This window comes from Ictalurus punctatus, unplaced genomic scaffold (assembly GCF_001660625.3).
Source record: "Ictalurus punctatus breed USDA103 unplaced genomic scaffold, Coco_2.0 tig00064101, whole genome shotgun sequence".
In the NCBI taxonomy this organism is placed as follows: domain Eukaryota; kingdom Metazoa; phylum Chordata; class Actinopteri; order Siluriformes; family Ictaluridae; genus Ictalurus; species Ictalurus punctatus.
In genome coordinates, this window is record NW_026521153.1 from 35,903 (window position 1) to 48,716 (window position 12,814).

At 48.2% G+C, this 12,814-nt stretch overlaps 4 non-coding genes across 4 annotated transcripts; all 4 read left to right on the top strand.

The window, feature by feature from the left end:
- Positions 1-1,209: 1,209 nt before the first annotated feature.
- trnav-cac (transfer RNA valine (anticodon CAC)) lies at positions 1,210-1,282 on the top strand. The gene has a single exon. It is a non-coding gene; the product is annotated as a tRNA-Val (tRNA).
- Positions 1,283-4,963: 3,681 nt separating this feature from the next.
- On the top strand, positions 4,964-5,036 carry trnav-cac (transfer RNA valine (anticodon CAC)). Its single transcript has one exon. It is a non-coding gene; the product is annotated as a tRNA-Val (tRNA).
- Positions 5,037-7,314: 2,278 nt separating this feature from the next.
- trnav-cac (transfer RNA valine (anticodon CAC)) lies at positions 7,315-7,387 on the top strand. Its single transcript has one exon. It is a non-coding gene; the product is annotated as a tRNA-Val (tRNA).
- A 2,275-nt stretch (positions 7,388-9,662) lies between these two features.
- Positions 9,663-9,735, top strand: trnav-cac (transfer RNA valine (anticodon CAC)). Its single transcript has one exon. It is a non-coding gene; the product is annotated as a tRNA-Val (tRNA).
- The last annotated feature ends 3,079 nt before the right edge of the window (positions 9,736-12,814 follow it).

The window sequence follows — 12,814 nt, forward strand, 5'->3', positions numbered from 1 at the left end:
GCAGAAAGAGTCGTAGGAGGCCTGCAGAGAAGCCCATGGCACATTCTGTTGACCAACTCATTCTCAGGCAGGTGATTCCTTCCTTATCCGCCAACTACCATGAAATACCACGAGACGCTCCAAGTTACAATCGGTGCATTGGCCGGGAATCGAACCCAGGTCAACTGGGAGCGGTTTCCCTTCCATTGAGCTTTTGTAGCAAGGCAGATAACAGCTGCTTGCAAAATCACAGGCAGTCTCTGCTTTTCCACTGAATGTGGAAGCCTGGCTCTTTCCTTCATCAAGAAGACAAGAGTAATGATGCGCTTGACTCGAGGTTGCAACTTGTAATTCCCCACCTCCAAGCGGGAAAACGCAAAGCAAACGTACCCTCAACCTGAAATTGCCATTCCTCAACCGTGGGAAGTCTTCTCATCTCCCGGTTCCTTCCCTGTTCATCGAGTGACGTCGAGCCGGCATGACGGATTCAGAACTCACAAAGTGGCACTTACCTCGGTGGTTATTTGCTTTAGATCAGGGTTGTCCAGTCTTCTCCAGAATGGGCCAGTGTGGTTGCAGGTTGTCATTCTAACCAAGCAGAAGCCACACTTTAGTCTATTGAAAGCCAAGATCAGCGGAGCCAACAATTGGAATCAGGTGTGGCTCCTGCTAGATTGGAACCAAAAGCTGAAGATTGGACAACGCTGCTTAAGACCAATCAGCATATAGACATATTTGCTTATTAAATATAAAACATTGACTATATAGATGGCTGATCGCGGAAAATGGACACCTCTCATCACAGTTTGCATGCTAGCTTGTCGCTAACAAGAGACAGACACGGAGAGACCGCATGTTCTCACCTTTTCGCCCCTGTTCACGGGTCAAACGTGCCCTGTTGCATAATGACGTGTTTACAAACAGCAAAGAGAGCACTAAGAACTCAAGTGGGAAGCAGAAAGAGTCGTAGGAGGCCTGCAGAGAAGCCTATGGCACATTCTGTTGACCAACTCATTCTCAGGTAGGTGATTCCTTCCTTTTGTGCCAACTACCATAAAGTACCTGGAGAAGCTCCAAGCTACAACCCGTGGACGGGCCAAGAATTGGAGCCGGGTCAACTGCTTGGACTGGAGCTATGCTCACCACTATACCACCAATGCCACGCTGCACCATTCAGCTCTGGTGAACAAAGTGTACGTATGTGCACCACCAAAGTGCCACCGCACCGGGGTTTCTGTAGTGTAGTGGTTATCACGTTTGCCTCACACGCAAAAGGTCCCTGGTTCGAGACCGGGCAGAAACAAGCTAGAAATTCTGAACTTTGCTTTAATGACTGAGCGGTTGTCATCACTGTAGGATCAGGTCCTCTAGGAACAGCCAGAAAGCGAGACCTCCTTTACAGAGGAGATTTCCTTCTTTTGTAGCAAAGCAGTTAATATTTGCTTACCAAATGAAAGGGAGTCTCTGGTTTTCCCCAGAAAGTGGAAGCCTGGCTCTTTCGTTGCTCAACAAGACTCTGTGCGTGACTGGAAAATTTTCCGTAAAGTACTGCTCGCCGAGTTCACCTCGAGAGGTCTGCAAGAGGTCTGCGGCCGAAAAAGGCTGGGAGCGGTTTCCCTTCCATTGAGCTTTTGTAGCAAGGCAGATAACAGTTGCTTGCAAAATCACGGGCAGTCTCTGCTTTTCCACTGAATGTGGAAGCCTGGCTCTTTCCTTCATCAAGAAGACAAGAGTAATGATGCGCTTGACTCGAGGTTGCGACTTGTAATTCCCCACCCCCAAGCGGGAAAACGCAAAGCAAACGTACCCTCAACCTGAAATTGCCATTCCTCAACCGTGGGAAGTCTTCTCATCTCCGGGTTCCTTCCCTGTTCATCGAGTGACGTCGAGCCGGCATGACGGATTCAGAACTCACAAAGTGGCACTTACCTCGGTGGTTATTTGCTTTAGATCAGGGTTGTCCAGTCTTCTCCAGAATGGGCCAGTGTGGTTGCAGGTTGTCATTCTAACCAAGCAGAAGCCACACTTTAGTCTATTGAAAGCCAAGATCAGCGGAGCCAACAATTGGAATCAGGTGTGGCTCCTGCTAGATTGGAACCAAAAGCTGAAGATTGGACAACGCTGCTTAAGACCAATCAGCATATAGACATATTTGCTTATAAAATATAAAACATTGACTATATAGATGGCTGATCGCGGAAAATGGACACCTCTCATCACAGTTTGCATGCTAGCTTGTCGCTAACAAGAGACAGACACGGAGAGACCGCATGTTCTCACCTTTTCGCCCCTGTTCACGGGTCAAACGTGCCCTGTTGCATAATGACGTGTTTACAAACAGCAAAGAGAGCACTAAGAACTCAAGTGGGAAGCAGAAAGAGTCGTAGGAGGCCTGCAGAGAAGCCTATGGCACATTCTGTTGACCAACTCATTCTCAGGTAGGTGATTCCTTCCTTTTGTGCCAACTACCATAAAGTACCTGGAGAAGCTCCAAGCCGTGGACGGGCCAAGAATTGAAGCCGGGTCAACTGCTTGGACTGGAGCTATGCTCACCACTATACCACCAATGCCACGCTGCACCATTCAGCGCTGGTGAACAAAGTGTACGTATGTGCACCACCAAAGTGCCACCGCACCGTGGTTTCTGTAGTGTAGTGGTTATCACGTTTGCCTCACACGCAAAAGATCCCTGGTTTGAGACCGGGCAGAAACAAGCTAGAAATTCTGAACTTTGCTTTAATGACTGAGCGGTTGTCATCACTGTAGGATCAGGTCCTCTAGGAACAGCCAGAAAGCGAGACCTCCTTTACAGAGGAGATTTCCTTCTTTTGTAGCAAAGCAGTTAATATTTGCTTACCAAATGAAAGGGAGTCTCTGGTTTTCCCCAGAAAGTGGAAGCCTGGCTCTTTCGTTGCTCAACAAGACTCTGTGCGTGACTGGAAAATTTTCCGTAAAGTACTGCTCGCCGAGTTCACCTCGAGAGGTCTGCAAGAGGTCTGCGGCCGAAAAAGGCTGGGAGCGGTTTCCCTTCCATTGAGCTTTTGTAGCAAGGCAGATAACAGTTGCTTGCAAAATCACGGGCAGTCTCTGCTTTTCCACTGAATGTGGAAGCCTGGCTCTTTCCTTCATCAAGAAGACAAGAGTAATGATGCGCTTGACTCGAGGTTGCGACTTGTAATTCCCCACCCCCAAGCGGGAAAACGCAAAGCAAACGTACCCTCAACCTGAAATTGCCATTCCTCAACCGTGGGAAGTCTTCTCATCTCCGGGTTCCTTCCCTGTTCATCGAGTGACGTCGAGCCGGCATGACGGATTCAGAACTCACAAAGTGGCACTTACCTCGGTGGTTATTTGCTTTAGATCAGGGTTGTCCAGTCTTCTCCAGAATGGGCCAGTGTGGTTGCAGGTTGTCATTCTAACCAAGCAGAAGCCACACTTTAGTCTAATGAAAGCCAAGATCAGCGGAGCCAACAATTGGAATCAGGTGTGGCTCCTGCTAGATTGGAACCAAAAGCTGAAGATTGGACAACGCTGCTTAAGACCAATCAGCATATAGACATATTTGCTTATAAAATATAAAACATTGACTATATAGATGGCTGATCGCGGAAAATGTACACCTCTCATCACAGTTTGCATGCTAGCTTGTCGCTAACAAGAGACAGACACGGAGAGACCGCATGTTCTCACCTTTTCGCCCCTGTTCACGGGTCAAACGTGCCCTGTTGCATAATGACGTGTTTACAAACAGCAAAGAGAGCACTAAGAACTCAAGTGGGAAGCAGAAAGAGTCGTAGGAGGCCTGCAGAGAAGCCCATGGCACATTCTGTTGACCAACTCATTCTCAGGCAGGTGATTCCTTCCTTATCCGCCAACTACCATGAAATACCACGAGACGCTCCAAGTTACAATCGGTGCATTGGCCGGGAATCGAACCCAGGTCAACTGGGAGCGGTTTCCCTTCCATTGAGCTTTTGTAGCAAGGCAGATAACAGTTGCTTGCAAAATCACGGGCAGTCTCTGCTTTTCCACTGAATGTGGAAGCCTGGCTCTTTCCTTCATCAAGAAGACAAGAGTAATGATGCGCTTGACTCGAGGTTGCAACTTGTAATTCCCCACCTCCAAGCGGGAAAACGCAAAGCAAACGTACCCTCAACCTGAAATTGCCATTCCTCAACCGTGGGAAGTCTTCTCATCTCCCGGTTCCTTCCCTGTTCATCGAGTGACGTCGAGCCGGCATGACGGATTCAGAACTCACAAAGTGGCACTTACCTCGGTGGTTATTTGCTTTAGATCAGGGTTGTCCAGTCTTCTCCAGAATGGGCCAGTGTGGTTGCAGGTTGTCATTCTAACCAAGCAGAAGCCACACTTTAGTCTATTGAAAGCCAAGATCAGCGGAGCCAACAATTGGAATCAGGTGTGGCTCCTGCTAGATTGGAACCAAAAGCTGAAGATTGGACAACGCTGCTTAAGGACCAATCAGCATATAGACATATTTGCTTATTAAATATAAAACATTGACTATATAGATGGCTGATCGCGGAAAATGGACACCTCTCATCACAGTTTGCATGCTAGCTTGTCGCTAACAAGAGACAGACACGGAGAGACCGCATGTTCTCACCTTTTCGCCCCTGTTCACGGGTCAAACGTGCCCTGTTGCATAATGACGTGTTTACAAACAGCAAAGAGAGCACTAAGAACTCAAGTGGGAAGCAGAAAGAGTCGTAGGAGGCCTGCAGAGAAGCCTATGGCACATTCTGTTGACCAACTCATTCTCAGGTAGGTGATTCCTTCCTTTTGTGCCAACTACCATAAAGTACCTGGAGAAGCTCCAAGCCGTGGACGGGCCAAGAATTGAAGCCGGGTCAACTGCTTGGACTGGAGCTATGCTCACCACTATACCACCAATGCCACGCTGCACCATTCAGCGCTGGTGAACAAAGTGTACGTATGTGCACCACCAAAGTGCCACCGCGCCGTGGTTTCTGTAGTGTAGTGGTTATCACGTTTGCCTCACACGCAAAAGGTCTCTGGTTCGAGACCGGGCAGAAACAAGCTAGAAATTCTGAACTTTGCTTTAATGACTGAGCGGTTGTCATCACTGTAGGATCAGGTCCTCTAGGAACAGCCAGAAAACGAGACCTCCTTTACAGAGGAGATTTCCTTCTTTTGTAGCAAAGCAGTTAATATTTGCTTACCAAATGAAAGGGAGTCTCTGGTTTTCCCCAGAAAGTGGAAGCCTGGCTCTTTCGTTGCTCAACAAGACTCTGTGCGTGACTGGAAAATTTTCCGTAAAGTACTGCTCGCCGAGTTCACCTCGAGAGGTCTGCAAGAGGTCTGCGGCCGAAAAAGGCTGGGAGCGGTTTCCCTTCCATTGAGCTTTTGTAGCAAGGCAGATAACAGTTGCTTGCAAAATCACGGGCAGTCTCTGCTTTTCCACTGAATGTGGAAGCCTGGCTCTTTCCTTCATCAAGAAGACAAGAGTAATGATGCGCTTGACTCGAGGTTGCGACTTGTAATTCCCCACCCCCAAGCGGGAAAACGCAAAGCAAACGTACCCTCAACCTGAAATTGCCATTCCTCAACCGTGGGAAGTCTTCTCATCTCCGGGTTCCTTCCCTGTTCATCGAGTGACGTCGAGCCGGCATGACGGATTCAGAACTCACAAAGTGGCACTTACCTCGGTGGTTATTTGCTTTAGATCAGGGTTGTCCAGTCTTCTCCAGAATGGGCCAGTGTGGTTGCAGGTTGTCATTCTAACCAAGCAGAAGCCACACTTTAGTCTATTGAAAGCCAAGATCAGCGGAGCCAACAATTGGAATCAGGTGTGGCTCCTGCTAGATTGGAACCAAAAGCTGAAGATTGGACAACGCTGCTTAAGACCAATCAGCATATAGACATATTTGCTTATAAAATATAAAACATTGACTATATAGATGGCTGATCGCGGAAAATGTACACCTCTCATCACAGTTTGCATGCTAGCTTGTCGCTAACAAGAGACAGACACGGAGAGACCGCATGTTCTCACCTTTTCGCCCCTGTTCACGGGTCAAACGTGCCCTGTTGCATAATGACGTGTTTACAAACAGCAAAGAGAGCACTAAGAACTCAAGTGGGAAGCAGAAAGAGTCGTAGGAGGCCTGCAGAGAAGCCCATGGCACATTCTGTTGACCAACTCATTCTCAGGCAGGTGATTCCTTCCTTATCCGCCAACTACCATGAAATACCACGAGACGCTCCAAGTTACAATCGGTGCATTGGCCGGGAATCGAACCCAGGTCAACTGGGAGCGGTTTCCCTTCCATTGAGCTTTTGTAGCAAGGCAGATAACAGCTGCTTGCAAAATCACAGGCAGTCTCTGCTTTTCCACTGAATGTGGAAGCCTGGCTCTTTCCTTCATCAAGAAGACAAGAGTAATGATGCGCTTGACTCGAGGTTGCAACTTGTAATTCCCCACCTCCAAGCGGGAAAACGCAAAGCAAACGTACCCTCAACCTGAAATTGCCATTCCTCAACCGTGGGAAGTCTTCTCATCTCCCGATTCCTTCCCTGTTCATCGAGTGACGTCGAGCCGGCATGACGGATTCAGAACTCACAAAGTGGCACTTACCTCGGTGGTTATTTGCTTTAGATCAGGGTTGTCCAGTCTTCTCCAGAATGGGCCAGTGTGGTTGCAGGTTGTCATTCTAACCAAGCAGAAGCCACACTTTAGTCTATTGAAAGCCAAGATCAGCGGAGCCAACAATTGGAATCAGGTGTGGCTCCTGCTAGATTGGAACCAAAAGCTGAAGATTGGACAACGCTGCTTAAGACCAATCAGCATATAGACATATTTGCTTATTAAATATAAAACATTGACTATATAGATGGCTGATCGCGGAAAATGGACACCTCTCATCACAGTTTTGCATGCTAGCTTGTCGCTAACAAGAGACAGACACGGAGAGACCGCATGTTCTCACCTTTTCGCCCCTGTTCACGGGTCAAACGTGCCCTGTTGCATAATGACGTGTTTACAAACAGCAAAGAGAGCACTAAGAACTCAAGTGGGAAGCAGAAAGAGTCGTAGGAGGCCTGCAGAGAAGCCTATGGCACATTCTGTTGACCAACTCATTCTCAGGTAGGTGATTCCTTCCTTTTGTGCCAACTACCATAAAGTACCTGGAGAAGCTCCAAGCTACAACCCGTGGACGGGCCAAGAATTGGAGCCGGGTCAACTGCTTGGACTGGAGCTATGCTCACCACTATACCACCAATGCCACGCTGCACCATTCAGCTCTGGTGAACAAAGTGTACGTATGTGCACCACCAAAGTGCCACCGCGCCGTGGTTTCTGTAGTGTAGTGGTTATCACGTTTGCCTCACACGCAAAAGGTCCCTGGTTCGAGACCGGGCAGAAACAAGCTAGAAATTCTGAACTTTGCTTTAATGACTGAGCGGTTGTCATCACTGTAGGATCAGGTCCTCTAGGAACAGCCAGAAAGCGAGACCTCCTTTACAGAGGAGATTTCCTTCTTTTGTAGCAAAGCAGTTAATATTTGCTTACCAAATGAAAGGGAGTCTCTGGTTTTCCCCAGAAAGTGGAAGCCTGGCTCTTTCGTTGCTCAACAAGACTCTGTGCGTGACTGGAAAATTTTCCGTAAAGTACTGCTCGCCGAGTTCACCTCGAGAGGTCTGCAAGAGGTCTGCGGCCGAAAAAGGCTGGGAGCGGTTTCCCTTCCATTGAGCTTTTGTAGCAAGGCAGATAACAGTTGCTTGCAAAATCACGGGCAGTCTCTGCTTTTCCACTGAATGTGGAAGCCTGGCTCTTTCCTTCATCAAGAAGACAAGAGTAATGATGCGCTTGACTCGAGGTTGCGACTTGTAATTCCCCACCCCCAAGCGGGAAAACGCAAAGCAAACGTACCCTCAACCTGAAATTGCCATTCCTCAACCGTGGGAAGTCTTCTCATCTCCGGGTTCCTTCCCTGTTCATCGAGTGACGTCGAGCCGGCATGACGGATTCAGAACTCACAAAGTGGCACTTACCTCGGTGGTTATTTGCTTTAGATCAGGGTTGTCCAGTCTTCTCCAGAATGGGCCAGTGTGGTTGCAGGTTGTCATTCTAACCAAGCAGAAGCCACACTTTAGTCTATTGAAAGCCAAGATCAGCGGAGCCAACAATTGGAATCAGGTGTGGCTCCTGCTAGATTGGAACCAAAAGCTGAAGATTGACAACGCTGCTTAAGACCAATCAGCATATAGACATATTTGCTTATAAAATATAAAACATTGACTATATAGATGGCTGATCGCGGAAAATGTACACCTCTCATCACAGTTTGCATGCTAGCTTGTCGCTAACAAGAGACAGACACGGAGAGACCGCATGTTCTCACCTTTTCGCCCCTGTTCACGGGTCAAACGTGCCCTGTTGCATAATGACGTGTTTACAAACAGCAAAGAGAGCACTAAGAACTCAAGTGGGAAGCAGAAAGAGTCGTAGGAGGCCTGCAGAGAAGCCCATGGCACATTCTGTTGACCAACTCATTCTCAGGCAGGTGATTCCTTCCTTATCCGCCAACTACCATGAAATACCACGAGACGCTCCAAGTTACAATCGGTGCATTGGCCGGGAATCGAACCCAGGTCAACTGGGAGCGGTTTCCCTTCCATTGAGCTTTTGTAGCAAGGCAGATAACAGCTGCTTGCAAAATCACAGGCAGTCTCTGCTTTTCCACTGAATGTGGAAGCCTGGCTCTTTCCTTCATCAAGAAGACAAGAGTAATGATGCGCTTGACTCGAGGTTGCAACTTGTAATTCCCCACCTCCAAGCGGGAAAACGCAAAGCAAACGTACCCTCAACCTGAAATTGCCATTCCTCAACCGTGGGAAGTCTTCTCATCTCCCGATTCCTTCCCTGTTCATCGAGTGACGTCGAGCCGGCATGACGGATTCAGAACTCACAAAGTGGCACTTACCTCGGTGGTTATTTGCTTTAGATCAGGGTTGTCCAGTCTTCTCCAGAATGGGCCAGTGTGGTTGCAGGTTGTCATTCTAACCAAGCAGAAGCCACACTTTAGTCTATTGAAAGCCAAGATCAGCGGAGCCAACAATTGGAATCAGGTGTGGCTCCTGCTAGATTGGAACCAAAAGCTGAAGATTGGACAACGCTGCTTAAGACCAATCAGCATATAGACATATTTGCTTATTAAATATAAAACATTGACTATATAGATGGCTGATCGCGGAAAATGGACACCTCTCATCACAGTTTGCATGCTAGCTTGTCGCTAACAAGAGACAGACACGGAGAGACCGCATGTTCTCACCTTTTCGCCCCTGTTCACGGGTCAAACGTGCCCTGTTGCATAATGACGTGTTTACAACAGCAAAGAGAGCACTAAGAACTCAAGTGGGAAGCAGAAAGAGTCGTAGGAGGCCTGCAGAGAAGCCTATGGCACATTCTGTTGACCAACTCATTCTCAGGTAGGTGATTCCTTCCTTTTGTGCCAACTACCATAAAGTACCTGGAGAAGCTCCAAGCTACAACCCGTGGACGGGCCAAGAATTGGAGCCGGGTCAACTGCTTGGACTGGAGCTATGCTCACCACTATACCACCAATGCCACGCTGCACCATTCAGCTCTGGTGAACAAAGTGTACGTATGTGCACCACCAAAGTGCCACCGCGCCGTGGTTTCTGTAGTGTAGTGGTTATCACGTTTGCCTCACACGCAAAAGGTCCCTGGTTCGAGACCGGGCAGAAACAAGCTAGAAATTCTGAACTTTGCTTTAAATGACTGAGCGGGTTGTCATCACTGTAGGAATCAGGTCCTCTAGGAACAGCCAGAAAGCGAGACCTCCTTTACAGAGGAGATTTCCTTCTTTTGTAGCAAAGCAGTTAATATTTGCTTACCAAATGAAAGGGAGTCTCTGGTTTTCCCCAGAAAGTGGAAGCCTGGCTCTTTCGTTGCTCAACAAGACTCTGTGCGTGACTGGAAAATTTTCCGTAAAGTACTGCTCGCCGAGTTCACCTCGAGAGGTCTGCAAGAGGTCTGCGGCCGAAAAAGGCTGGGAGCGGTTTCCCTTCCATTGAGCTTTTGTAGCAAGGCAGATAACAGTTTGCTTGCAAAATCACGGGCAGTCTCTGCTTTTCCACTGAATGTGGAAAGCCTGGCTCTTTCCTTCATCAAGAAGACAAGAGTAATGATGCGCTTGACTCGAGGTTGCGACTTGTAATTCCCCACCCCAAGCGGGAAAAACGCAAAGCAAACGTACCCTCAAACCTGAAATTGCCATTCCTCAACCGTGGGAAGTCTTCTCATCTCCGGTTCCTTCCCTGTTCATCGAGTGACGTCGAGCCGGCATGAACGGATTCAGAACTCACAAAGTGGCACTTACCTCGGTGGTTATTTGCTTTAGATCAGGGTTGTCCAGTCTTCTCCAGAATGGGCCAGTGTGGTTGCAGGTTGTCATTCTAACCAAGCAGAAGCCACACTTTAGTCTATTGAAAGCAAGATCAGCGGAGCCAACAATTGGAATCAGGTGTGGCTCCTGCTAGATTGGAACCAAAAGCTGAAGATTGGACAACGCTGCTTAAGACCAATCAGCATATAGACATATTTGCTTATAAAATATAAAACATTGACTATATAGATGGCTGATCGCGGAAAATGTACACCTCTCATCACAGTTTGCATGCTAGCTTGTCGCTAACAAGAGACAGACACGGAGAGACCGCATGTTCTCACCTTTTCGCCCCTGTTCACGGGTCCAAACGTGCCCTGTTGCATAATGACGTGTTTACAAACAGCAAAGAGAGCACTAAGAACTCAAGTGGGAAGCAGAAAGAGTCGTAGGAGGCCTGCAGAGAAGCCCATGGCACATTCTGTTGACCAACTCATTCTCAGGCAGGTGATTCCTTCCTTATCCGCCAACTACCATGAAATACCACGAGACGCTCCAAGTTACAATCGGTGCATTGGCCGGGAATCGAACCCAGGTCAACTGGGAGCGGTTTTCCCTTCCATTGAGCTTTTGTAGCAAGGCAGATAACAGCTGCTTGCAAAATCACAGGCAGTCCTCTGCTTTTCCACTGAATGTGGAAGCCTGGCTCTTTCCTTCATCAAGAAGACAAGAGTAATGATGCGCTTGACTCGAGGTTGCAACTTGTAATTCCCCACCTCCAAGCGGGAAAACGCAAAGCAAACGTACCCTCAACCTGAAATTGCCAATTCCTCAACCGTGGGAAGTCTTCTCATCTCCCGGTTCATTCCCTGTTCATCGAGTGACGTCGAGCCGGCATGACGGATTCAGAACTCACAAAGTGGCACTTACCTCGGTGGTTATTGCTTTAGATCAGGGTTGTCCAGTCTTCTCCAGAATGGGCCAGTGTGGTTGCAGGTTGTCATTCTAACCAAGGCAGAAGCCACACTTTAGTCTATTGAAAGCCAAGATCAGCGGAGCCAACAATTGGAATCAGGTGTGGCTCCTGCTAGATTGGAACCAAAAGCTGAAGATTGGACAACGCTGCTTAAGACCAATCAGCATATAGACATATTTGCTTATTAAATATAAAACATTGACTATATAGATGGCTGATCGCGGAAAATGTACACCTCTCATCACAGTTTGCATGCTAGCTTGTCGCTAACAAGAGACAGACACGGAGAGACCGCATGTTCTCACCTTTTCGCCCCTGTTCACAGGGTCAAACGTGCCTTGTTGCATAATGACGTGTTTACAAACAGCAAAGAGAGCACTAAGAACTCAAGTGGGAAGCAGAAAGAGTCGTAGGAGGCCTGCAGAGAAGCCCATGGCACATTCTGTTGACCAACTCATTCTCAGGTAGGTGATTCCTTCCTTTTGTGCCAACTACCATAAAGTACCTGGAGAAGCTCCAAAGCCGTGGACGGGCCAAGAATTGAAGCCGGGTCAACTGCTTGGACTGGAGCTATGCTCACACACTATACCACCAATGCCACGCTGCACCATTCAGCTCTGGTGAACAAAGTGTACGTATGTGCACCACCAAAGTGCCACCGCACCGTGGTTTTCTGTAGTGTAGTGGTTATCACGTTTGCCTCACACGCAAAGGTCCCTGGTTCGAGACCGGGCAGAAACAAGCTAGAAATTCTGAACTTTGCTTTAATGACTGAGCGGTTGTCATCACTGTAGGATCAGGTCCTCTAGGAACAGCCAGAAAGCAAAGACCTCCTTTACAGAGGAGATTCCTTCTTTTGTAGCAAAGCAGTTAATATTTGCTTACCAAATGAAAGGGAGTCTCTGGTTTTCCCCAGAAAGTGGAAGCCTGGCTCTTTCGTTGCTCAACAAGACTCTGTGCGTGACTGGAAAATTTTCCGTAAAAGTACTGCTCGCCGAGTTCACCTCGAGAGGTCTGCAAGAGGTCTGCGGCCGAAAAAGGCTGGGAGCGGTTTCCCTTCCATTGAGCTTTTGTAGCAAGGCAGATAACAGTTGCTTGCAAAATCACGGGCAGTCTCTTGCTTTCCACTGAATGTGGAAGCCTGGCTCTTTCCTTCATCAAGAAGACAAGAGTAATGATGCGCTTGACTCGAGGTTGCGACTTGTAATTCCCCACCCCCAAGCGGGAAAACGCAAAGCAACGTACCCTCAACCTGAAATTGCCATTCCTCAACCGTGGGAAGTCTTCTCATCTCCGGGTTCCTTCCCTGTTCATCGAGTGACGTCGAGACCGGCTATGAACGGATCAGAACTTCACAAAGTGGCACTAGAGGTAACCTCGGTGGTTTATTTGCTTTAGATCAGTTGTCCATTCTTCTCCAGAATGGGCCAGTGTGGTTGCAGGTTGTCATTCTAACCAAGCAAAG